The sequence below is a fragment of the Mustela nigripes genome, chromosome X (genome assembly GCF_022355385.1).
Source record: "Mustela nigripes isolate SB6536 chromosome X, MUSNIG.SB6536, whole genome shotgun sequence".
NCBI classification, from domain to species: domain Eukaryota; kingdom Metazoa; phylum Chordata; class Mammalia; order Carnivora; family Mustelidae; genus Mustela; species Mustela nigripes.
In genome coordinates, this window is record NC_081575.1 from 76,337,855 (window position 1) to 76,364,790 (window position 26,936).

Genomic DNA, 26,936 nt, shown 5'->3' on the forward strand with positions numbered 1-26,936 from the left:
CATATGATGTATCACCACGATTGATTTTTGAAGGTTGAACCACTCTTGCAGCCTAGGAATAAATGCCACTAGATCATGATGATGATTCTGTTAATGTACTGTTGGATTCGATCAACTAGTAATTTATTGAGAATTTTTGCATCCATGTTCATCAAGGGTACTGGCCTATACAATTCTCTTTTTTAGTTGAGTCTGTCTGGTTTTATTATAAGGGTAATGCTGGCCTCATAGAATTAAATTAGGTTATACTTCCATTTCTATTTTTTTGCAATAGTTTTAGAAATATAGATATTAACTCCTCTTTTAATGTTTTCTTGAATTCACCTGTGAAGCCATCTGGTCCTTGACTTTGTTTCTTGGGAAATTTTTGATTGTTGATTCAATTTCTTTGCTGGTTATCAGTCTGTTCAAGTTTTCTATTTCCTCCTGTTTCAGTTTTAGTAGCTTACATGTTTCTAAGAATTTATCCATTTCTTCCATGTTGCCCAATTTGTTGGCATATAGTTTTTCATCATATTATCTTATAGCCGTATATATTTCTGTAATGTTGCTTGTTATTTCTGCTCTCTCATTTATGATTTTATTTTGGGTCCTTTGTCTTTTCTTTTTGATAAGTCTGGCTGGAGGTTTATCAATTTTATTTATTTTTTCAAAGGATCACATTCTGAATCTATTGATCTGTTCTGAGGGGTTTTTTGTTTGTTTGTTTAGTTTCTATGTCATTTTTTTTCTCCCTAATCTTTATTATTTCTATTCTTCTGCTGGCTTTAGGCTTCATTTGTTGTTCTTTTTCTAACTCCTTTAGGTAGAAAGTTAGGTAGTTTATTTGAGATTTTTCTTGCTTCTTGAAGTAGGCCTGCATTACAATATACTTTCCTCTTATGACTGCTTTAGCTACATTCCAATTATTTTGGACCATTGTGTTTCATTTTCATTTATTTCCTTGTATTTATTTACTGATTGACCCATTCATTGTTTCACAGAATGCTGTTTAACTGTATTTTTGGTATTTCTAAATTTTTTTTCTTGTGGTTGACTTCAAGTTTCATAGCATTATGGTCAGAAAATATGCGTGGTTTGATCTCAATCTTTTTGTACTTGTTGAGGTGTGATCTGTGACCTAATATGAGATTGAGTGTGGAGCATATCCCATGTGAACTTGACAAGAATGCATATTTTGCAGTTTGGGGATAGAATGATCTGAATATAACTGTTAAGTCCCTCTGGTCCAGTGAATCATTCAAAGCCACTGTTTCCTTGTTGATTTTCTGTTTAGATGATCCACCCACTGATTAATGTGGACTGTTATTGTTGCTTAATATTAGTGCATTATTATTAATGAGTTCCATCATGTTTATTATTAACTATATTATATATTTGGATGTTCCTATGTTGGGTACATAAATATTTAAAATTGTTATATCTTGTTAGATAGTTTCCTTTATTATGATATAGTAGTCTTCTTCATGTATTACAGTTTTTGGCTTAAAATATAAATACTGTTAACCCCACCTTCTTTTTTTTTTTTTTTAAGATTTTATTTATTTGTTAGACAGATTGAGTGAGAACACAAGTAAGCAGAGCGGCAGGCAGAAGGAGAAAGACAATCAGGCTCTGCTGAGCAGGGTGCCTGCTGCAGGGCTCCATCCCAGGACCCTGGAATCATGAGCTGAGCTGAAGGCAGCCGCTTAACCAACTGAGCCACCCAGGTGCCCCTTAACCCCACTTTCTTTTGAGGTCTATGATAAATGCTTCTCTATCTCACTTTCAATCTGTGAGTAAATCTGCTATTTCTTTATTGATCTGTCTACATATTCTACCCATAATTGAGAGTGGAGTATTTCTCCCTTTAGTTTTCTCCTTTCCTAAGGCATATCCTTCCATCTCTGCACTTGATCTCACCTCCTTCAAACCATTAATTATAACCACTTTTTCCTGTCCCTTCAGCTTCCTATTTGACATTCCCATAAATATTTTAATATTCTCAAGTCTTTTCCTTCAAAATAAAGTTTGATTTAACCTTATATTCCCTTCATTATAAATCTCTTCTCCTTCTTCCTAGGTATCATAGCTCAGTTTCTTGAAAACAGTCTGTACTCTCTTTGACCACTTCCCCACTCTCCTTCCATACACTCAAACCACAACATTTTTTTTTTTTATTTCTTACATGCCAAATCAAGGACCTTCTTTGACAGATTCAATGATTGTTCTCTCCCTTCCATTCCCAACACCAATGGACACTTTAAAGTCTTTTACAAAAACAAAAACCTGTTGACACTGTTCATTACCGCCTCTTGAGATACTCTTTTCCCTTAGTAACCTAGGGCACTTTTTTTTTTTTTTTTAAGGACACTTCATGTCCTATACTCCTTCCTTACATCTTTGGTTATGCAGTTTCATTTTCAGGACCCTCTACAGTTTCTTCAAAATTCTTGAGATTTCATTTTCCCCAGGTCTTGTTAATATATATGTGCTACATTTTATTTTGCAGTGAGGGCAAATTTTCATAGACTTTCCTTTCTATCCTTTGTGACTCAGGAGTTGTCGAAGCCTTCAGAATTCCATTTTCACTGTCTTGTCTCACAGAATACACTCCTCATGACTTCAGTTCCTATTTATGTAATCTGAATTCCCATCTATATGCTGGTAATATCCAAATCTGCATCCCTGATCTATAATTTTGACATTCTAAAGAACATCTACACTTAAATGTTCCACAGGAATCTCAGATTAATCATGGCTGAAAATGAAATGTACCTCTTCAACTTTCTTGAGTGTCTCCCACTTATAGCGTATGTTTAATTCAATTCTTCCTTAGAAGATGATTCTGTTTCTAGCACTAGAGTCTGTAGTCTTCAATGGCAGGTGCATAGTTTAGTACTCTGTGTGCCTGATACACAGACGTTCTCAGTAAGTGCTGGTTGAATAGAACTGACTTAGTTTCAAATTAACATCTTTTCTTTTCTAGAAAATTTTAAGGATCTCTTCCCTCTACAGTTTCTTCAAAATTCTTGAGATTTCATTTTTTCTTGTTCTTGTTAATATATATGTGTAACAATATTTTATTTTACAATGAGGGCACCCATCCAAATGTTCATAGACTTTTCTAATTTTTGTGACTCAGGAGTGGTTGATGCCTTGCCTCATTCTTGGAACATCCTCTCACAGGCTTTCAGAATCTCTTTCCTCATTGACAACATTAGAATGCACCAAAGTTCCAAGGTTTTTATACAAACCTGCTTGACCAGAGAACACATACTCTGTGATTCCATGTATATAAAGTTGAAGCACAAGGAAAACTAATAGATGGCGACAGAAGTCAGAATAATGGTTACTTCTTTTTTTTTTTTTTAAAGATTTTATGTATTTATTTGACAGAGATCACAAGTAGGCAGAGAGGCAGGCAGAGTGAGAGGGAAGCAGGCTCCCTGCTGAGCAGAGAGCCCGATGTGGGGCTCGATCCCAGGACCCTGGGATCATGAGCTGAACCAAAGGCAGAGGCGTTAACACACTGAGCCACTCAGGTGCCCCATAATGGTTACTTCTTAAGGGTACTGACTTGGAAATGGTACAAATGAATCTTCTGGGTTACTAAAATGTTCTATGTTTTGATCTAGGTGGTGGTTACATGAACATATAAATATGGGTATAAAATTACCAGAGCTATATACTTAAGATTTATATGCTTTACTATGTGTTATATATCAATTAATAAGCAATACAAAAGAAACAAACCTATGAACTTCTGTTGCATATTTTATTTTTTACATTCCTAATCAACAAGATAGAAAGATGATATACTGAGATTTCAATATGTATCAATGTGCATCTACTAAGCCTGTATATGATATGTACAATAATATATAAATACCAGGCAGAGAAATAGCAGAGAGGAAGTAATTGCCTCTAGGAACAAATAACAGGAAATAAAAGAAAATTTTGTTAAGGTTAAGACAACTGAGCAGGACTTGAAAAATGAAGTTCCTGAGGTAAAGCGTATAAAGATATTAGAGGAAAACAAATGTCCAAACAAATGGGAGACAAACATAGTAGGTTCAAGAAAACCCCGGTGAAACATAAATTACAAGAAAAGGATTATATAAATTTGGGGTAGGATATAGGGATTAGCAGTAACAGACAAGTTTGAGTAAGAGATGCCACAGAGAATGTTTTAGGTCACAGTAAGACTTTATCATTGGAAATAGAAAGTCATTAAAGGGTTTTAAGTAGAAAAAAATATGGTTAGATATTTATTCTAGAAACTGTACCAAAAGTCATCAGGAATTAGTGGAGGTAGCAGATTTAGTTAGATTACTATCGTTATCAAGTGAAATGGTAAGGGTCTAAACTATATTGGAATGGAGTTTAGAAAATGGAAAAGAAGACAAATTCATGAGATATTCTGAAGGAATGATCATTATGATTTTGCATCAGACTAAAAAGTGGAGGTAAAAAAGGAAAAATATGACATTATGCCCTAGTCATTTACCTTGGGAATATTAGTACCAAAAATAATAAGAAAGAGGTTTATGGTGTTGCTGGTGGAGTAATGAAGAGTTCAGTTTTGGCTATATTCAGTTTGAGGTGCTGATAAGGCATCCACAAAGAAAAAAATCAGCAGGCAGTTGGCTTCATGAGTCTGAAACCTGGCATAAAGACTTGTGCTGGCAGTACAGATTTGGGAATCATCTACATATGTATGTTTAATTAGATCCAAGGTATGAGTGAGACTGCCAAGCAGAACTGAGAATTCAAACAGGGAGCTTTAGGAATCACCAAATCTAAAGATCCAGGCAGAGGAGTACTCAGAGAAAGAGTCAGAAATGAGGCCCAGATATGTAAGAGAAGAACTGAAGAAGAAGGATGTCATAGAAAGAAAAAGAGGAGAGAATTTTAAATACTATAGAGTCATGATAAAAGCTAAAAATCTGGCAATCAGAGCTATGGTAACCTCTACCATAAAGCATAATGCATAGCCATTCTAACAAGTTCCTGCATCTCTACATGAAAATTTTCAGCATTTTTGCCCATTCCTATCTTCTTTCCTCTAAGCTAGTGGTTCTCAAGTCTATCTGACCCTATTTCTTAAACATTTTAATACCTATTTTACTATGCTGAAATAAAATACACATAATGCCAAATATATGATACATATAACATGAAAGAGAAATACAAAGGAAGTAGTTTATGATGAATCAAAATGCATTTCAACATGGAAATGCTGGGGCATGACAAAACTAAAAGATATGTAGACAAGTATACAGAGAATGCTTATAAATATAATATCTATGAATGCTGACTGGTACAGGTCTGTTATTACTATTATTTCAAATAACCAAGAGCAGTATTTTTGTAGGTAAAATGATTTTCCAAAATGATGAACATTCTTTGTAACATTCTGAACAAAACAAAGTAAGGTTGTATGTTGATTTACATGGTAGATGCATTCCTGGAGAAGTCTGTATACTAAAACTTTCTTCTTTGTATATAAAATGGAAGTTTGATTCAAGGCTTAGATCAATACAAACAGGCTTTTTTTATCTATATAGACAACCAATGGGATAATCAAAAGTTATAGGAGATATAGAAAAATTATTTTTTTTTTCTGTGAAGCCTATCCTGACACAAAACCCTGTTCATAATAGGCAAGGAAGTTCTCCAGTCATTACGATGGTCTACAAAACCTCTCACAAACTTTCAAACCATCTCCTTGGGTTTATACTACCATAATTGACAGCCCCTACTTTATTCTCATGCAAAGAAGAAGACAAGACTTTCCTTAGTATTACATCCCTGTTTAATAACTGGGTTATTTATTTTCTTTCTCAGTTATTAGGAATTTTCTTCTCTTCTAGAACACCAACCTCTCCCTCCTTTCTTGTTACTGTTTGCCAATAAACTTTCTCAAGTTTGTGCCATTTTTAACATCCTTCCTTGGCACTTAATCCTCTTATAATTATTATCCATTTTCTTAAATCATTCAATTTGTATCTTTCCTCCTTATCTACACATCTCTGGGTGATCTATATTGGCTTCAATTTGACACCTTCTAGTCATTCTTTTTTTTAAAGATTTTAAAAATTTATTTGTTTGACAGAGAAAGACACAGCGAAAGAAGGGACACAAGCAGGGGGAGTGGGAGAGAGAGAAGCAGGCTCCCTTGATCCGAGGACCCTGGGATCATGACCCGAGCCAAAGGCAGATACTTAATGACTGAGCCACCCAGACACCCCCTTCTAGTCATTCTTCAACCCACTGCAGTATTGCTTCTGTTCTAACAACACTGAAACTGTTCATGCTAAATTCACTAATGAACTTAATTCACAAATTAATGGATTTTTTCTCATTGAGCTGAACTTATTGAACCTTCTAGTATCTATAATGCTGCTGTTCACTACATTTTTCTTAGAACTGGGCATCAAACACTTCTGGGTTCTCTCTTCATCCTATTTTTCTAAATTTTTTTCTAGATAATTCTTAAATGTTGGTGGTCCTCAGAATTTCCTCCTCATAACTTTTCCCTATATATGTCCTCTTGTAGATTATTTAATTTAGTCCCCTGGTTCAACTATCACTTTTATCTGATGGCTTCTAAATGTATTTATCTGGTTGAAACCTTTCTTGCAATCTCAAAACTTTACTAAAAGTTTTTTTTTTAATTAAACTTTACTAAAAGTTTACTAAAAGTGTTGAAAACCTGCTCCTTCTCTTGTATTCTCTATCTATATTAGTGATATCACTTAATACTCATGCCAGATACTTGAGTCATTCCCTATTATTCTGTCCCCATTGGCCTCCATCCCATCAGTGACGGTCTTTTATAAGTAAACTTGGCTAGACTAGATACCCCAGTTATTCAATCAAGCACTCATCTAGCTGCTGCTGTAAAGCCATTTGGTACATGTAATTAATGTCTGTGATATCACTTAAGTAAAGGAAATTATCCTATATATTGTGGTGGAACTAATTCAATCAGCTGATAGGTCTTAAGAGCAAAATGGGGCTTCCTTGAAGAAACTTTATCTCTGAAAACTAGCTTCAGGCCATGCTGAAAAATTTCAGTCTGCATTCCTGAGAGACTGTTCTATGTATTTCAGACTTGCCTAGTCAGTCCCTACAATGACATAAGCCAATTCCTTGAAACATTTTTAATATCTAGCTCCTACTAGTTCTGTTTCTCTAGTTGATCCCTGGTTGATTATATCAACTAATCAGTAATATTTCCTTAAACATTCTCAAATCCATTCCTCTGTGATACATCCCAATTATGACTGACTTCAGGCTTTCATCATTACTTGTCAAGATTATTACAAAAACATCGTAAATGGTCTTCTTACCCCAAACACCTTCTACACCATTTTCCATAGGCTCACTAGTATAATCTATATAAAACATGAATGTGAATATACTACCCTCCTTAAAAAAAAATCTTCAATGACTTTCCATTTCCTAGATTTATTTCAAACCTACCTAGCATGGCATACAAGGTTCAAGCTCCAACTTGCTTATCTAGCTTCATCTCTCTGATCTAGGAAAATCATATGATGTGTAGATCTGCTCACCAACCATCTTCATCCTTCAACAAGAAAAGGCTGAATGATGACTACCCAAAGGTAAGCATAATGATGACTACCCAAAAATGGCCACACCCTAATTCCCAGAACCTACAACTACTATGTTCCTTAAATGGAAAAAAGAACTTTGATGATGTGATTAAGAAAAGGGACTTGAGATGGGGGAGATTATTCTGGATTACCTGGCTGCACACAGAGTAACAGCATAATTCCTTAAAAGCAGAGGATTTTTTCCCCAGCTGAGTCAGAGAGAGATGTAAAGACAAAAAGAAAAGAGAAAAGAAAATGAAAACTTACAGGTACATATCCAAAGGTAGTGAAAACAGAATACTGAAGGGACAGCTGCACTCCAGTGTTCACTGCAGCATTATTCATCATAGCCAAGATACAGAAATAACAAGTGTCAATCAGTCAAAAGGCTAAAGAAGACATAATACATACACACGTACATAAATATACATACATATAAATATTTAGCCATGAGAAAGAAAAAAACTTTGCCATTTTGACAATGTGGATGAACCTTGAGGGCATTATGCTAAGTGAAATAAGCCAGACAAAGACAAATACTGCCTGTTGTCATTTATATGTGGAATCTAAAAAAAAAAAAAAAAAGTCAAACTCCTAGAAACAAAAATTATAAAATTAGTTGCCAGGGATTGGTAACTGGGGGAAATAGGAAGAGGTGGGCCAAAGGGTACAACCTTTGAACTATAAGATGAACAAGGTCTGAAGATTAAATGTAAAACATGAGGATTATAGTTGATAACAATGTACTGTATAATTGAAATTTGCTAAGAGAGTTGAACTTAAATGTTCTCACCAAAAAGACCCAATAAATATATGGGAGGTGATGGGTGTCTTAATTAACAAGATGGTGGAAATCTTTTCAAAATGTATATGTATACCAAATCACCATAAGGTACAATTTAAATATCTTATAATTTTATTTGTCAATTAAACACCAATAAAGATGAAAAAAATTGTGAGATGAGGATTAAAAACACCATCAATACCCATCCTTATTAGAGGGTGTGGGGTACATACATTCCATATGTAGAAAAATCTTTGCATCTATTATCCATGAGGACACTATTTATTTACTTATTTATTTCATTTATTTATTTTCATGAGAATAATTTTATATATCTTTGCAGTTGAGGATAATAGAAAAATTTTTTCTTTCACTTTTTTGCAGGTCAAGTGTGATGGTGTCATGGCTGACTTTGGTAGCTTAGAGGAGATGATGTATCATTTTGGGACCTCTGCCAAAATTAAAATTGTAATGGGTTCATTTTAATATATCATTACATGCACATAGCTTTATAAAAAATTATTTATGTCACTTAATAGTCATAACCTATAAATCAACTGTGACAGGTATTCATTATCCTCATTTATAGAAGTAAAAATTGGACTCAAAAGTTCAATGACTTGCCTCAGGTGTTATAGTCAGAAAATGAAGAAATCACATTTGAACACAGATTCTGTGATTTCAGAAAAAATTGTCTTTTAACAACATCAAAATGCCTATGTTCCCTATTTTTTCCCTCAAAACTGAGTCATATAACCATTATTTTAAAAAGAAAAATAACTTCACATTCTTTTAGTATATATAAAGTATATATATATAGTATATATATAGTATATATATAGTATGCGTATACATATAGTGTAAATATATATTATATATATATATTTGTGCGATGTTTTTCAAACATACACATATATCCTAGGTGATATAAATTTCCAAAGTATCTCTCAGAAATAAGAAAAAAGAAAGTAGAGAAATTCTATGGTAAAAGGAGATCTGTTCTTCATTCTGATGATGGAAAAAAGATGCAATGAACCAAAGAATGAAGGTTTATGGCTAGCAAGGAAAGAGAAATTCTAGACTTACAGTAATAAGAAATTGAGTTCTGCCAATAACCAAATGAGTAAGTCATGAATTTTCCCCAGACCCTCTAGAAAGGAATGCAGCTTGCCAATACCTTGATTTTCATCCAATGAGACCTGTACCAGATTTCTGACATACACAATGGTAAAACAGTGCAGGTATTGTTTTAAGCCCCTACACGTGTGATAAATTTGTTAAGGCAATAGTAGAAAACTTACATGAAATCAATGCAAGAAAAGTTGGTGCACTTCCAAGAAAAACAAAACACTGAAATGAAGTGATAACACATCAGGAAGGAAGATTACCAAGAACTTGAGTGTATCATATGTTCCTTTTAAAAATGATCAATCTAAAGTAGTATAGGAAGGACTTCTGGGGAGGATGGCAGAGTAGGAGGATCCTAAACTTAACTCACCCCACAGATCCACCTATGTAACACCCACATCAGTTTAAGTAACTCAGAACACAACCTGAAGACTGCAAGAACAGATTCTCCACAGCTAATTGTAGAGAAGCCACATCAAAAATAATAGGAAGGGCACAGAACTGGTCATGAAACAAAGTGACCTGTGAGACTGACCAGGGGAAAGAGGAGCAGTGCAAGTACAGAGAAGGGAAAGGAGAAGACCCCACACCAGGCACCCCCCAGCTGGGAAGACAAATCAGTATAACATTTGGCTTTGAAAACCAGAGGGGCTTAACTTTGAGAGTTTTTATAGTCAATGAAGCTTAACACCAGGAATTTTACAGAAACTTTAAAAATCAGTAGGGTCAGCTCTGGGAGAACATGAGGAGAATAAGAAACTGAGTCCCCACCCTTAAAGAAATAATATAACAAACAATCCCACTAACATAAAGTATAGAAGCATTAGTTTGGAAAAATACCTGCATAGTATATGGGAAGGAGATTTGTTTACTAATCTCAGAACATGTGTAGGAGAGGCAGGAGTCTTTAGAGACTTCTCCAAAAGGAAAGCACTGGCAGGAGCCATTTTTTCCACCAACACCCAGCCTAGATGCACAGACACCTGGAGGAACCAGTACAAACACTCTCCAACTTGCCTGCTAGCAATGTTCTATACCTCTATGCTCTCATACTGACCTGCTTCATCCAACCTGCTCTCCACAGGTGTTCTCCGAAGCAGCACCAGGTCACCACCCATAAGCAGACAAGGGCAAAATTTCCTAAGAGTGCAACATACCCTAGCATTCTCCTTTGGATATACCTCACTCAACCCACTCTACTTAGCATAATAAATTTAGGGTTTATCCAAAGCCACACCACAAGTGTCGCATTCTGCAAACAGCCCCAAAGGTGCCAAGCAACACTCTAAAGAGAGAAGCCCCAGCAGTGGACTGGGGATAGTTACCTGGATTGACTGCAGTCCTCACCCATCAGTGAAAGCCTCTCAGGGAACAACACAGGAAGAGCACCCTGTAGTTTGCTGCAACCACAACTCTGGCAAACATCTGGCTGGAACAAATTCAAGCCCAAGAGGTCCCTAGGCTGGCTCCATACAATATACCTGGGAATAAATCAGCAGGCAAACAGAGCCCCTGTGAAACACGGGTCTGAAGGCAAACACAGCTAATCTACAAAAGTAGAGTGCAGCAACACACATAGGAGATACTCCTAAATCATCAGGTCCTAGTGAACAGTGGATATTGTGCTATAGGGTACTACAGGACTTCTTCATAAAGCTACTATTTTGAAAAGCAGGGAACACAAGCACATAAGAAGACTTTCTTAAAACAAAGAAACAGATGCAGAGAGTTACATAAAAAGAGGAGGCAGAGGAATGTGGCCCAAATGAAAGAACAAGAAAAAAACACACCAAGAGAGCTAAATGAAATCTAGATAGGCAATATGTTTGATGGAGAATTTGAAGTAATGGTCATAAAGATATTCACTGGACTTAAGAAGAGTGGAGGATCTCAGTGAGATCCTCAAAAAGAGATAGAAAAGATAAAAAAAAATCAATCAGCAGTGAAAAACTCAGTAACTAAAATTAAAAATATACTACAATAAGCTTGGAGAGATAGATGGTGGCACAGTAGGAGAACCCTATGCTTCCCTCGCCCCATGAACACACTTAGATAACTATCAAATCATTCTAAATACTCCAGAAGTTGATCTAAATTCTGACAGAACAAACTCCAAAACTAAAGAGAGATAAGAGGCCACATCAAAGCAGGTAGAAAGTGTGGATATATGGTTTAAGGGAGAAACAGATCATGGGGGATGTAGAAGGGAAGGATATACAGTCACAGAGAAGGATGATATGGTGGGGTAGGGGGGCACACAGGGGAACTCACAACAAGAATGTTTCCCTAAAGCCACTGGCTTGGAAAAAGAGAGGGGCTAAATTTGGTGAGTTCTTGCAACCAGATGGGCTTAAAGCCTGAAGTTTAAATGTTAGTGGGTTTGGATGGAATAAAGCCCAGAGGGCAGTAGGCTGTGCTTGAAGAGAAGGCAAGCAAACAACACAGGGGCAGAGAGCATGGACACAATCTGAAGAGCACCTGAGGCACACAGTGGGGACATTATTTCTTCTTCTTGGAGCATGTCTGTAAGAGGCACTGTTCACAAGGACACCTCTTCAGAAACACAGGAGCTGACCGGCACCATTTCCCAACCGACCCCTCAGCATAAACACAGAGCCACTTGGGAAAAGCAGAGCAGTGCCCAAACTGGCTGCATAGCTTGCATACACCAGTCTCCACCACCCTCCACTCTGGTGTGACTGCACTTCTCAAACTTGCCTCAGTCCCAGCATGGTCGGCCCATCCCCCACAAGACAGCATAACCCCCACCCATGCCATGTCTCCCAAACAGAGAGTTCTGCAGTGCCTCAGCTCTGGCGGAGGTGATGGCAAAACTCATTTGATTAGCAGAACACAACACACCTAGTTAAAACAAACCATGTTCAGGCCAGAGTCCAAACACTGCTCACAGCAGGCACAGAGAACCTCTGCCAACTGCCCTAAAGGATAAAGCAGCCAAAACACAAAAGCAGTAAACATGCGGCACACATCAGAGAAACTCCCTGAAGCACCATGGTCTGGGCACTACATGGCTTTTTCTTCACAAGGCCTTACTTTCAGAAGCAGGAGGCATATCTGCCTTAACATAGCTCAGAGAAAAATACAGAGACTTTGACAAAACGCAAAGAAAGAATTTATCCCAAATGAAAAAAACAAGGCCATAGGCAGAGATATAAGCAAAAGAGAGAAAAATAACATACCTGATGGAGAATTTTTATTCCTTCAACTTCTTAACTAAATTCCAGTCAGTTAACATACAGTGTAATATTAGCTTTATGTATAGAATTTGGTAATTCATCACTTACATAAACTAAAGAGTGCTCATCACAAATGTCCTCCTTAATATCCATCACCTATTTAACACATCCCCCATGAATGTCCTTTCCAGTAATCCTGTTTGCTCTCTGTAGTTAAGCATTTGTTTCATAATTTGCCTCTCTGTCATCCAACTATATTCATCTCTTTTGTTTCTGAAATTCCACATATGAGTGAAGTCATGGTATTTATCTCTCTGACTAACTTATTTCACTTAGCATAATACTCTCTAGATCCACCCACAATGTCAGCAGCGGCAAAGTTTCATTCTTTTTGAAGGCTGAGTAATATTCCAATGTATACAACACACACATATGTGTATACACACATATATGTATAGTACATCATCTTTATCAATTCATAAGTCATTTGGACTCTTTCATAATTTGGCTATTGTTGATAATGCTGATATAAACAACTGATGGAGAATTTAAAATGACAACCATAAGGATACTCAGTGGGCTTGAGAAAAGAAAAGAAGACATTAGTCAGACCCTTAACACAGAAAATAGATAAAAGAATTGATTAGAGATGAAGAGTTCAATAAACAAGATTCATAAACAGGCTTCGTGCAATGAACACCAGGCTGGAAGAAGCAGAATGAATTAGTGACCAAGAAGACAGACAAAGGAAAGTAATGACACTAAAGAGGAAAGACAGAAGAATTATGCAGTATGAGAACAGACACATGGAAGTCACTGACCATCAAATGTAATGACATTTGTATAATAAGAGTCCCAGAAGAAGAGAAAGAAAAAGAGAGAATTTATTTGAAGAAATAACAACTGAAAATGTCCCTGATCTGGAGGAGGAAACAAAAATCTAGATCTGGGGGGCACAGACAACTCCTATCATAATCAACAAAAGCAGGCCAACACCAAGACATATTGCAATTAGATTTGAAAATTTAGTGATAAAGAAAAAAATCTTAAAAGCAGCAAGGCATAGAAGCCCTTAACTTACAACGAAAAACTCATAAATTTAGTTGGAGATTTCCCAAAGAAACTTTCCAAATAAGAATGGAGTAGAATATATTCAAAGTGCTGAATGGGAAAGATCCACAGCCAAGGATACTCTATCCACCAAGGCTGTCATTCAGAATAGAAAGAGAGAGAAACAGTTTACCAGACAAACAAAATCTAAATCTAAAGGAAATTGTGACCACTAAACCAGTCCTGCAAGAAATATTAGAGAAGGCACTTTGGGTGCAAAGGTAACAATTTGTCACCAATGTGACAAAGATAAGGTGAGAGAAAACCTCCAGAAATGAGAAAACAAGTAATAGAATGGCAATAAATATACATCCATCAATAATTACATTGAATGAGAAGGGAGGCAAGATGGCAGAGCAGTAAGGGACCTGGTTTCTTTAATCTGGTCCCTCGAATTTAGGTGGATATCTAGCAAACCATTCCAAACACCCATGAATTCAGCCTGAAATGGCAAGAAAATTTATCTGGAACTCTACAAGCAGAAAAACAATTGCTTTTTGCAAGGTTGGTGGTGCAGAGTCATGAATCTATGGGGAAATATCAGAAGATAAACACAAGGGGGCAGGGAGGCTATATAAGCTGGCTACCAGAAAGTGCTATAACACCAGAGTGCAAAATCGGAACCCTAAGAAATCTGCTCCAGTGAGAGACATCCCTTTCTGAAAGGGGGTCAGGGGATGAAAAGGGCAGAAATCTAGGTGGATCATTGTGGTCTCAGGATCCAAGGAGATGCAGAAAGAATGGGAGGGCTGGAACTGATACAGTGCCCAAGCAGCGGAGAGGAAAAAATTATTATGGTCACTGAGCCTAGGAGGGACTTTCAGCTCAGGCTGCCATAAATTGTGAGACAGACAATAGGGAGACTGCTGTTTGCCTGAGCACCCTGAAAAGGACTGGAACCTGCAGGCCATTTACCATCCCCTGGGAGGGACAAAATGGCTGCACCCAGGACTGGGCAACAGCTCTCAGGGCACTGGTGGCCCCGAAAGCACCACAGAGCAGCACCCAGCCATGACCTTGAAGAGCAGGGTATGTGTGTGAGCCCACAACCACTCAAAGTCGCAAAGATGCAAAGCATGGTAACAACAGTAGGTCCCTGCTCCCCTCCCCCCACCAGGAGGATTGCAGTGGGCATGAACCCCAAGAGTCTGAGGAGTTTGTGCCACACAGAAGTGGAGACCCTTTGACCTGGAGGGTTTATTGAAGAGGGGGCACTGCGATCTTATGGCTCTGGGCTGGCCATGTTTGCTCTGATTCTGAAGAGGCATGGAAAGCCTCCAGGGGAAAAAAACCTTACAAATGACCAGCTTAAATTGAGCACATCCCTCTGACAAAGGGTGGGACAAGTATGCCCAGGCAAAGATTCTGAGAGCCAGCACCGCAAGCTCCTTCCCCAGAAGACTGACTGGAAGAACAGGTGAATGAAAAGCTTTATGGATACCACAATACGGTAAAACTCCAGCGCCATGGTAAAATAGTATATTGAACCCCAGGGTTTCCTCATGACCCGTTTACCTTCAGGATAAAATTTTTCATTTCTTTCTCTCTCTTTCTCTCTTTACCTTTTTTACTGGTTTTAACTACATTCTTAAATTTACCAACTTCTATTTTTGTGTTTGTCTGTTTTGTTTTTGTTTTTGGTGTCCACAAATGAGGGGGTTTATTCTTTGAGGTGGAGGAATGCTTATTGCCGTCTGTTCTTGTTCTTGTTCTTATTCTTTTTTGACTTTGTTTTCTATTGTTTTTTATTATGTTCAGTTAGCCAACATTTACTACATCATTAGTTTTTGATGGTGTGTTCAATGATTCATTAGTTGTGTGTAACATCCACTGGTCTTCACAACACAAGACCACCTCAATAGTCACCACCTACTTACCCCAACCCTGCATACTACTCCATTCTGTACCCCTCAGTTTGGTTTCAGGAGTCCAGAGTCTTTCATGGTTTGTCTCCTTCTCTGATTTCTTCCCATTCAGTTTCTCCTCCCTTCCCCTGTGGTCCTCCACACTCTTCCTTCTGTTCCACAGAAGAGTGAAACCATATGACAATATGTCTTTCTCTGCTTGACTTATTTCATTTATCATAATCCCCTTCAGTTACATCCATGTAGATGTAAATGGTAGGTATTCATCTTTTCTGATGGCTGAGCAATATTTCACATGAATCACATCTTCTTACTCCATTCATCTGTTGAATGACATCTAGGCTCCTTCCACAGTTTGGCTATAGTGGACATTGCTGCTATGAATTCTGGGGTTCAGGTGCCCCTTCTTCACTACATCTATATCTTTAGCTAAATATCTAGTACTGCAATTGCTGGGTCATAATGTCTTGAGGAACCTTTATACTCTTTTCCAGAGTGGCTGCACCAGCTTGCATTTTCACCAACAGTGTAAGAGGGTTCCTCTTTCTCCACATTCTCATCAACATTTGTTGTTAACGGTCTTGCAAATTTTAGGTATTCTAACTGGTGCAAGATGGTATCTCACTGAGGCTTTGATTTGAATTTCCCTGATGGCTACTGATATGTAACATTTTTTCATGAGCCTATTAGCCATTTGTATGTCTTCTTTGTCAGGCAAATATGATAACCACTATACTACGGATACTGTATGTCTTCTTTGGAGAAGTATGTATTCATGTCTTCTGACAGTTTTTTGACTGGATTATTTGTTTTTGGGGTGTTGAGTTTGAGAAAATTATAGATTTTAAATACCAGCCTTTTGTCTGGAATGTCATTTGCAAATATCTTCTCCTATTCTGTGGGTTGCCTCTTTGTTTTGTTGACTGTTTCTATTGCTGCGAAGAAGCTTTTTATCTTGATGTGGTCCTAATAGTTTATTTTTGTTTTTGTTTCCCTCGCCTTTGGAGACATGTCTTGAAAGAAGTGAATGCAGTCGATGTCAAATAGGTTACTGCCTATGTTCTCCTCTAGGAGTTTGATGGATTCCTGTCTTACATTGAGGTCTTTCAACCATTTTGAATTTATCTCTATGTATGATGTAAGAAAATGGTTCAGTTTCATTCTTCCGCATGTGGCTGTCCAGGTTTCCTAGCACCATTTATTGAAGAGACTGCCTTTTATCAATGGGATGTTCATTCCTGATTTGTCGAAGAGAGTTTGACCATAGAGTTAAGGGTCCATATCTGGGATCTCTATTCTGTTACACTAATAAATAAGTCTGTTACTTCTTTTGCCAATACCATGCTTTCTTAATGATCACAAATTTGTAATATAGCTTGAAATCAGGCATCATAATGCCCTAAGCTTTGGTTTTCTTTTTCAACATGCTCCTGGTGATTTGGGGTCTTTTCTGGTTCCATACTAATTTTAGGATTGTTTGTTCCAGCTCTGTGAAAAATGTTGATGGTATTTTGATGAGGATTGCACTGGGTGTGTAGATTACTCTGGGCAACAGAGACATTTTAATAGTGTTTACTGTTCCAAGCCATGAGCATGGAAAGTTTTTCCGTCTCTTTTTGTCTTCTCAATTTCTTTCATAGGTGTTCTGCAATTTATATATATCCTTGACCTCTTTGGTTAGGTTTATTCCTAGGTATTTTATGGGTTTTGGTGCTATTGTAAAAGGAGCTGATTCCTTAATTTCTTTTTCCTCAATTACATTGTTAGTGTATTGAAATGCCACTGACTTCTGTGCATTGATTGTGTATCTTGCCACATTACTGATTGATGTAGGAGTTGTAGTAATTTGGGGGTGGAGTCTTTTGGGTTTTCCACATAAAGTAAGATATCATCTGTGAGAAGAGAGATTTTGACTTCTTCTTTACCAATTTGAATGCCTTTGATTTATCTTTGTTGTCTGGTTGCTGAGGTTAGGACTTCTAGTACTATGTTGAACAATAATGGTGAAGAGTGGGTATCCCTGTTGTGTTCCTGACCTTAAAGGAAAGGCTCTAAATTTTTCCCCACTGAGAATGATATTAACTATGGCCTTTTCATAGATGGGTTTTATAATATTGAGGTATGTTCCCTCTACTACTACATCCTGAGGAATTTTAATCAGGAAAAGATGATATATTTTGTCAAATACATTTTCTACAACAACTGAGAGGATCATATAATTCTTATCTTTTATTTTATCAATGTGCTCTATCACAATGATTGATTTGTGAATGTTGAACCACTACCATTTCATCCCAAAATTAACTTCCACCTAGTCGTGGTGAATAATCCTTTCAATGCACTGTTGAGTCCTCTTGGCTAAGAACTTCTTGAGTATTTTGGAATCCAAATTCACAGGAAGATTGGTCCTTAATTCTCCTTTGTAATGGGGTCTTTGTCCAGTTTGGGTATCAGGGTAATGCTGGCCTCATAGAGTTTGGAAGTTGTCCTTCTATTTCTATTTTTGTGAAACATCTTCAGTAGAATAGGTATGATTTCTTCTCTAAGTGTTTGGTAGAATTCCCCTGGGAAGCTGACCTGGACCATTGTTTTTTTGTTTTTGTTTTTGATTACTATTTCAGTTTCCTTGCTGGTTACTGGTCTACCCAGATTGTTTCAAGTCTTGGCAGTTTATATGTTTCCAGGAATACATCCATTTCTCCCAGATTCTTAATTCGTTAGCATATAGTTGCTGGTAATAATTTCTAAAAATTGTTTTTATTTTCTTGGTGTTAGTTGGGATCTTTTCCCTTTCATTCATGGTTTTATTGATTTGGGTCCTTTCTCTTTTCTTTTGGATAAGTCTGGGGAGAGGTTTACTGACCAAGGGCTGATATTCAAGATCTACAAAGAGCTTCTCATATTCAACACCCAAAAAACCGATAATCAAGTGAAAAAAAATGGGCACAAGAAATGAACAGACACTTCTCCAATGAACACATATAAATGGCTAGCAGACATAACAAAAATGATCTTCATCATTAGCTGTCAGGGAAATTCAAATCAAAACCACATTGAGATACCACCTTACACCAGTTAGAATGGAAAAAAATTAACAAGGCAAGAAACAACAAATGTCAGAAAGGATGTGGAGAAAGGTTGGGAACCCTCTTACACTGTTGGTGGGAATGCAAGTTGGTGCAGCCACTGTGGAAAACTGTGGAGATTCATCAAAACAAACCATGAGAAACTGTGGACTCTGAAAAACAATCTGAGGGTTCTGAAGAGGCAAGGGTGGGAGGTTGGGTGCGTCTGGTGGTGGATATTAGGGAGGGCACGTATTGCATGGTACATAAACAATGAACTTTGTAACACTGAAAAGAAATTTAAAAAATAAATAATAAGTTAAAATTAAAAAAAAATAGAGCTACCTTATGACCTGGTTATTGCACTATTGGGTATTTCCCCCAATAAGACAGAGGTCATGAAAACAAGGGTCATATGCACCCCCATGTTCGTAGCAGCAATGTCCACAATAGCCAAACTGAGAAGAAGACGAGATGCCCTTCAACAGATGAATGGATAAAGAAGATGTGGGCCATATACACAATAGTATATTACTCACCCATCAGAAACGATGAATACCCAACATTTGCATCAACATGGATTGGACTGTTGGAGATTATACTGAGTTAAATAAATCAAGCTGAGAGAGTAAATTATCATATGGTTTCACTTATTTGTGGAACATAAGGAATAGTATGGAAGACATTAGGAGAAGGAAAGGAAAAATGAAAGGGGGATAATTGGAGTAGGAGATGAACCATGAGAAACTATGGACTCTGGGAAACCAACTGAGGATTATGAAGGGAGGGCAGTGGGGGGGATGAATGAGCCTGGTGTTGGGTATTAAGAAAGGCATGGATTGCATGGCACTCTGGGTTTTATATGCAAACAATGAATCATGGAGCACTGTATCAAGAACTAATGGTGTACTCCATGGTGTCTAACATAACATAATAAAAATTAAAATAAATAAATAAATAATTTGAAAAAAAAGTTTAGTAGAATTCCCCTGGGAAGCCATGTGGTCCTGGACTCTTGTGTTTTGGGGGTTTTATGGTTACTGCCTCAATTTCCTTCCTGCTTATGAGTCTGTTCAGATTGTTTCTTCCTGTTCCATTCTTAGTAGTTTTTAAGTTTCTGGGAATGCATCCATTTCTTCTAGATAGCTTAATTTCTTGGCATATAGTTGCTGGTAATAATTTCTAATACTTGTTTCTATTTCCTTGGTGTCAGTCCTGATCGCTCCACTTTCATTCAAGACTTAACTAATTTGTGTCCTTTCCCTTTTCTTTTAAATAAGTCTGGTGAGAGGTTTATAGAGCTTGTTAATTCTTTAAGAGAACCAGCTTCTAGTTTCGTTGTTCTGTTCTACTATTTTTCTGGTTTCTATTTCATTGATTTCTGCTCTAATCTTTATTATTCATGTGCTACTGCTTGCTTTTGGCATGATTTGACGTTATTTCTCCAGGTCCATTAGGTGTAAGGTTAGCTTGTGCACTTGAGATTTTTCTAGTTTTTTGAGAGACTTGAATGGCTATGTATTTCCCTCTTAGGAACTCCTTCGCAGTATCCCACTGGTTTTGGCCCAGTGTGTTTTCATTCTCATTAGTTTCAATGACTTGTGTTTTTTTTTCTTTTTTTCTTTAATTTCCTGGTTAATAGAATCAGTCTTTAGCAGGATGCTCTTTAACTTCCAAGTGATTGAGTTCCTTCCAAACTTCTTCCTGTGATTGATTTCCAGTTCAGGGCATTTTGGTCTGAAAATATGCAGGGAATAATCCCAATCTTTTGATATCAGTTAAGACCTGATTTGTGATCTAGTTATGTGATCTATTCTGGAGAGAGTTCCATGTGTATTTGAGAAGAAATAATATTCTGTTTTAGGATGTAATGTTCTGTATATTTCTGCAAAGTCCATCTGGCCCAATGTTTTACTCAAAGTGGTGGTTTTTTTGTTGATCTTCTGCTTAGTTATCCGTCCATTGTTGTGAATGGAGTGTTGAGGTCTTTGCTATTAATGTACTATTATTGATGTATCTTTACATTGGTGATTAATTGGTTTATACAACTGGGTGCTCCCATGTTAGGTGCATAGATACATACAACTCTTAGATCTTCTTGTTGAATAGACCCTTTAAGTATGATACATCTACATCTACATCTCTTACTACAGTTTTGGTTTAAAAAGTAATTTGTTGGGGGGACAAGATGGCGGGGAAGTAGGAGAAGGCGCCTTTTCAACCTGTAACCTAAAGTGAGCTGATTACCTACCAAAGAACTCCGATCACCCATGAAATTAGCCTGAGATCAGAATTATACATGTCTGGATCTCTACAGGGGCAGAAGATGCCAGTGGGCAGGTAAAGCGGCGGGGGAATGGCGGACTGATATCGGAAGATAAACAAAAGGGGGAGGGAGCCACCAGAGGCGACGGCTTGGAAAGTAATACACCTAATACGAGCGAGAATGCCCTGCATCTGGGGACCAGCATTAACTTGGAGACTGGTTGAAAGCACTCCAAAAGAGCAAAGGATTGTGGCGGGGGGCGGGGGGAATTGTGGGAATCAGGGTGGCTAGGGACCCTGGGGCTAGCTTAAGGGTTAAGTCCCCGGCCCCAGGACAGCCTCCCCTGGCACTGAGCCAGAGAGAATGCAGCAGAGAAACCAGGTCTTGGTCCCTGAGCCACGAGAGCGCCCGAGATTGTGTGGGGTCTGGCTCCTGTGAGGGGATAGGATCCACACCAGACAGCAGAAGGCGGGAGCACTGCTACAAAGCCTGAGATGTGCGTGCCTCTCCTCCTCCCCTAAGAGAGGTACACAAAGGCCCAGCTGGCACTCTTAGACGCACGCCATTGTTTCAGAGCCTAAGACATGCGCCCCAAACCCTCCCTGGAGAGAGGTGTGTGAAGGCCCAGCCTGGTACTTTTGGACCTGTGCCCCACTCTCAGAGCCTGAGATGCGCACGTGACCCGCAGGCCTCCACTGAGAGAGGTGTGTGCAATCCAGGTGCTCTGAGACCCATAAAGACCAGGCACTCCCAGCCTGGGCCAGCAGGAAAATCTCAGTGTGCGATCGCTGCTTGGAACCTCTATGGCAGTCTGGAGCTGCCCAGACAGCTACTGCTGCCATGGTTTTGGGGACAAGCAGAAGATCCTGTGTCCCAAAGGGCCGCAACTCGGAACCTGCTCTGCCAGCAGCCAAGGGGAAATTTATATGGGCTCTGCAACACCCACAGAAGAACAGACTGAGGCTTCTCTCTGAGAGGGAGGTCAGGGTGCAGTTTGCTTTCCTCTAAACCTACAAAAACCATCAAAAGCAGTCAAGGCAAAAGGAAAAAAAAAGGGAACAATCATAAAAACCTCCAGAGAACAAAAGCCTGAAAAAAATGGTTTTCTCAGAGCCCAAACCCTTGAGCGGGACTGAAGGACTTAACTCAGGGAACATCATTGATTGAAAACCCACGTCGCAGGCCCCTCCACCAGAAAACCAACCAGGAAAGAAAAAAAAAAAAAGACTACAAGAGAACCACTACCACTACTTCATAAGACAACTTTTATTTTTAATTTTTTCCCACTATTCTGGCTCCTTTTTTTTATATATAGATAATTTTTTAGCCTATTTACCATCACAGTGAGCTGTGCAGTACATCAAATTCCATAATAACCTTCTAACCTGAACTTTTTGATACATACACCTGTGTTTTTCTTTTGCATTTCTATTTTTTAAATTTTAGTTTAGGTTAGTCTAGTTTATTCATATTTCATTTTTATTTTCTAATATTCATATAGACTTAAACTTCAAAGTAATCCCCCTTCACCAATCAATACTGCCCCTATAGGTAAAACAATTTTTAATCCCCCTTTATCTTAGGAAAGTTGAGTCCTTTAACAAAGATATCAAGATACATCCAGGAAGAATCAAAACAACCTTCCTTGCCCACACTGAGAACGTATAACCACTCTCCAATCTTTTTCTTCCACCACTGTTTCTGTGTTTTTGTGTTTGTCCTGATATTATATAAATCTTACACTTGGGGTTCTTTTTGACGAGGTTCTTCCTATATTTGCACATATATATATTTTTTCTCTTGTCATATACTTTTATCAGTCTTTTTGTTTGTCTGTTTTTGTGTGTATACTTCATAAATCTTACCTTGGGGCCCATTTGAGCTGAACCTTCTCTTTTATCTTCCCTTTCTTTCCTGTCTCTCTCTCTCTCTTTTTTTCTTTTTTCTCTCGTTTGGGTGGGGAATCCTGATTGCTAAGAAGTGTTCCAGGGTGCACCTTGACTGCACCACGGTCGATACATCCAGCTACATCTGTTCAGTAATCTTTCACCAAAATGACTAGGCGGAGGGATGCCCAACAGTAGAAAAATACAGAGGATGGACCTTCTGCAACAGAGCTAATGGCTATCAACATAGGCAATATGTCGTAAAGAGAATTCAGGCTAACAATTATCCAGGCAATAGCTAGGTTGGAGAAAGGCATGGATGACCAATCGGAATTGATTAGGGCTGAACTGAAAATGACTAGAGATCATGTTTTCAGTGTTAGGGAAGAGCTGAAAGCTACCAGGGATGAGGTTCACAATGCTCTCAATGAGTTCCAATCTAATCTAAATTCTCTCAAAGCTAGGGTAACTGAGAAAGAAGATAGAATTAGTGATCTGGAAGACAAACAGATAGAGAGAAAGGATCAGGAAGAAGCCTGGAACAAACAGCTTAGAAGCCACGAAAACAGAATCAGGGAAATAAATGATGCCATGAAGCGTTCCAACGTCAGGATTATTGGAATCCCTGAAGGGGAGGAGAAAGAAAGAAGTCTAGAAGATATAGAGGAACAAGTTCTTCATGAAAATTTTCCCAATCTCAAAACTGGAACCAGTGTTCATGTACTAGAGGCCGAACGGTCTCCACCCAAGATTACAGATTCCAAAAAAACATCAAGGCAACTGACAGTCAAATTGAGGAATCATAATTGTAGGTATAATCTCTTGAAAGCCGCTAGGACAAAGAGGCTGCTTACTTACAGAGGAAAGCCCATCAGAATAACGTCAGACCCGTCCACAAAGACCTGGCAAGCCAGAAAGGGCTGGCAATATATATTCAGGGCACTGAATGAGAAGAACATGCAGCCAGGAATATTTTATCCCGCAAGATTGACATTCAAAATGGATGGAGAGATAAAGAGTTTCCAAGACCGGCAAGGCTTAAAAGACTGTGCAACCACCAAGCCAACACTGCAGGAAATATTAAGGGCGGTTCTATAAAAGAGGAACAGTCCTAAGAGTAGCACTGAACAGAAATATAGAGACAATCTACAGAAAGAAAGACTTCAAAGGTAACACGATGTCAATAAAAACGTATCTATCAATAATCACTGTCAATGTGAATGGCCTAAATGCGCCCATGAAACGGCACGGGGTTGCAGATTGGATAAAATGACAGGACCCATCCATATGTTGTCTACAAGAGACCCATTTTGAATCTAAAGATACACCCAGACTGAAAGTGAAGGGATGGAGAAACATCTTTCATGCCAATGGGGCTCCAAAGAAGGCCGGGGTAGTGATTCTCATATCAGATAAAATAGATTTTAAACTAAAGACTGTAGTCAGAGATACAGAAGGACACTACATCATTCTTAAAGGGACTATTCACCAAGATGATCTAACAATTGTAAATATCTATGCCCCCAATACGGGAGCAACCAATTACATAAGAAAACTGTTAATCAAGATAAAGAGTCATATTGATATGAATACATTAATAGTAGGAGATCTTAACACACCTCTCTTAGCAGAAATTCAATAAAGAAACAAGAGCATTGAATAATACATTGGACCAGATGGACCTAATAGATATATACAAAACATTCCACCCTAAAAAACAGAATACTCATTTTTCTCAAGTGCATATGGAACCTTCTCAAGAATAGACAACATATTGGGTCACAAATCAGGACGCAACCGATACCAAAAGACTGAGATTATTCCTTGCATATTCTTAGATCAGTGCTTTGAAATTGGAGCTCAATCACGAGGAAAAGTTCAGAAGGAACTCAAACACCTGGAAGCTAAAGGCCACCTTGCTTAAGAATGCTTGGATCAACCAGGAGATCAAAGAAGAACTGAAACAATTCATGGAAACCAATGAGAATGAAGATACTTCAGTCCAAAACCTATGGGATACAGCAAAGGCGATCCTAAGGGGGAAATACATAGCCATCCAAGCCTCCCTCAAAAAAACTGAAAAATCCAGAACACAGCAGCTGTCTCTACACCTTAAGGAACTGGAGAATCAGCAACAAATCAAACCAACTCCACACATAAGAAGGGAAATCATCAAGATTAGAGCTGAGATAAATGAGGTAGAAACCAGAGATACAGTAGAATGTATCAATGAAACTAGAAGCTGGTTTTGTGAAAGAATCAATAAGATCGATAAACCACTGGCCACACTAATCCAAAAGAAAAGAGAGAAAGCCCAAATTCATAAAATTATGAATGAAAAGGGAGAAATCACAACAAACACCAAGGAAATAGAAACAATCATCAGAAGTTATTATCAACAGTTATATGCCAATAAGCTAAGCAACCTAGATGAAATGGATGCATTCCTGGAAAACTAAAAACTCCCAAAATTAAACCAGGAAGAAATCGACAACCTGAATAGACCGATATATAGTAACGAGATTGAAGCAGTGATCAAAAACCTCCCAAAAGACAAGAGCCCAGGACCTGACAGATTCCCTGGGAAACTCTACCAAACTTTCAAAGAAGAAATAACACCTATTCTCCTGAAGCTGTTTCAGAAAACTGAAACAGAAGGAAAGCTTCCAGACTCTTTCTATGAAGCCAGCATTACCCTGATCCCCAAACCAGGCAAAGACCCTACCAAAAAGGAGAATTTCAGACCAATATCACTGATGAATATGGTTGCTAAGATTCTTAACAAGATCCTAGCGAACAGAATCCAACAGCACATTAAAAAGATTATCTACCATGACAGGTGGGATTCATTCCTGGGCTACAAGGATGGTTCAACATTTGCAAATCAATCAATGTGATACAACAAATTAATATGAGAAGAGAGAAGAACCACATGGTCCTCTCAATTGATGCAGAAAAAGCATTTGACAAATTCCAGCATCCGTTCCTGATTAAAATGCTTCAAAGTATAGGGATAGAGGGAACATTCCTGAACTTCATCAAATCTATCTATGAACGACCCACAGCAAATATCATCCTCAATGGGAAAAAGCTTGCAGCCTTCCCGCTGAGATCAGGTACATGACAAGGATGCCCGCTCTCACCACTCTTGTTCAACATAGGAGTAGAAGTCCTAGCAACAGCAGTCAGACAACAATGAGAAATAAAATGTATCCAAATTGGCAATGAAGAAGTAAAACTCTGTCTCTTCGCAGATGACATGATTCTTTATATGGAAAACACAAAAGACTCCACCCCCAAACTACTAGAACTTATACATCAATTCACCAACATGGCAGGTTACAAAGTCAATGTACAGAAATCAATGGCCTTCTTATACACTAACAATGAAAATGCAGAAAGGGAATTTAGAAAATCGATTCCATTTACTATAGCACCAAGAACCATAAGATACCTGGGAATAAACCTAACCAAAGAGGTAAAGATCTGTACTCGAGGAACTACAGAACACTCATGAAAGAAACTGAAGAAGACACAAAATGATGGAAGACCATTCCATGCTCTTGGATCGGAAGAATAAACATTGTTAAAATGTCTATACTGCCTAGAGCAATCTATACTTTTAATGCCATTCCAGTCAAAATTCAACCAGTATTCTCTGAAGAGCTGGAGCTAATAATCCAAAAATTTGTATGGAATCTGAAGAGACCCCGAATTGCTAAGGAAATGTTCAAAAACAAAAATAAAATTGGGGGCATCACGTTACCTAATTTCAAGCTTTACTACAAATCTGCGATCACCAAGACAGCATGGTACTGGCATAAAAACAGACACATAGACCAGTGAACAGAGTATAGAGCCCATATATGGACCCTCAACTCTATGGTCAAATAATCTTCAACAAAATAGGAAAAAATATACAGTGGAAAAAAGACAGTCTCTTCAAAAAATGGTGCTGGTAAAACTGGACAGCTACATGTAGAAGAATGAAACTGGACCATTCTCTTACACCATACACAAAGAGAAACTCA

The 26,936-nt window shown here is 38.0% G+C and overlaps 1 protein-coding gene across 1 annotated transcript in view; it reads right to left on the reverse strand.

The window, feature by feature from the left end:
• Positions 1–10,870: 10,870 nt before the first annotated feature.
• NBDY (negative regulator of P-body association) overlaps positions 10,871–26,936 on the reverse strand; it is a 49,361-nt gene continuing 33,295 nt past the window's right edge. The window contains exon 3 of the mRNA XM_059386332.1: positions 10,871–10,997. The gene's annotated coding sequence lies outside the window, so the exon portion shown is untranslated. The remainder of the gene's footprint in view (positions 10,998–26,936) is intronic.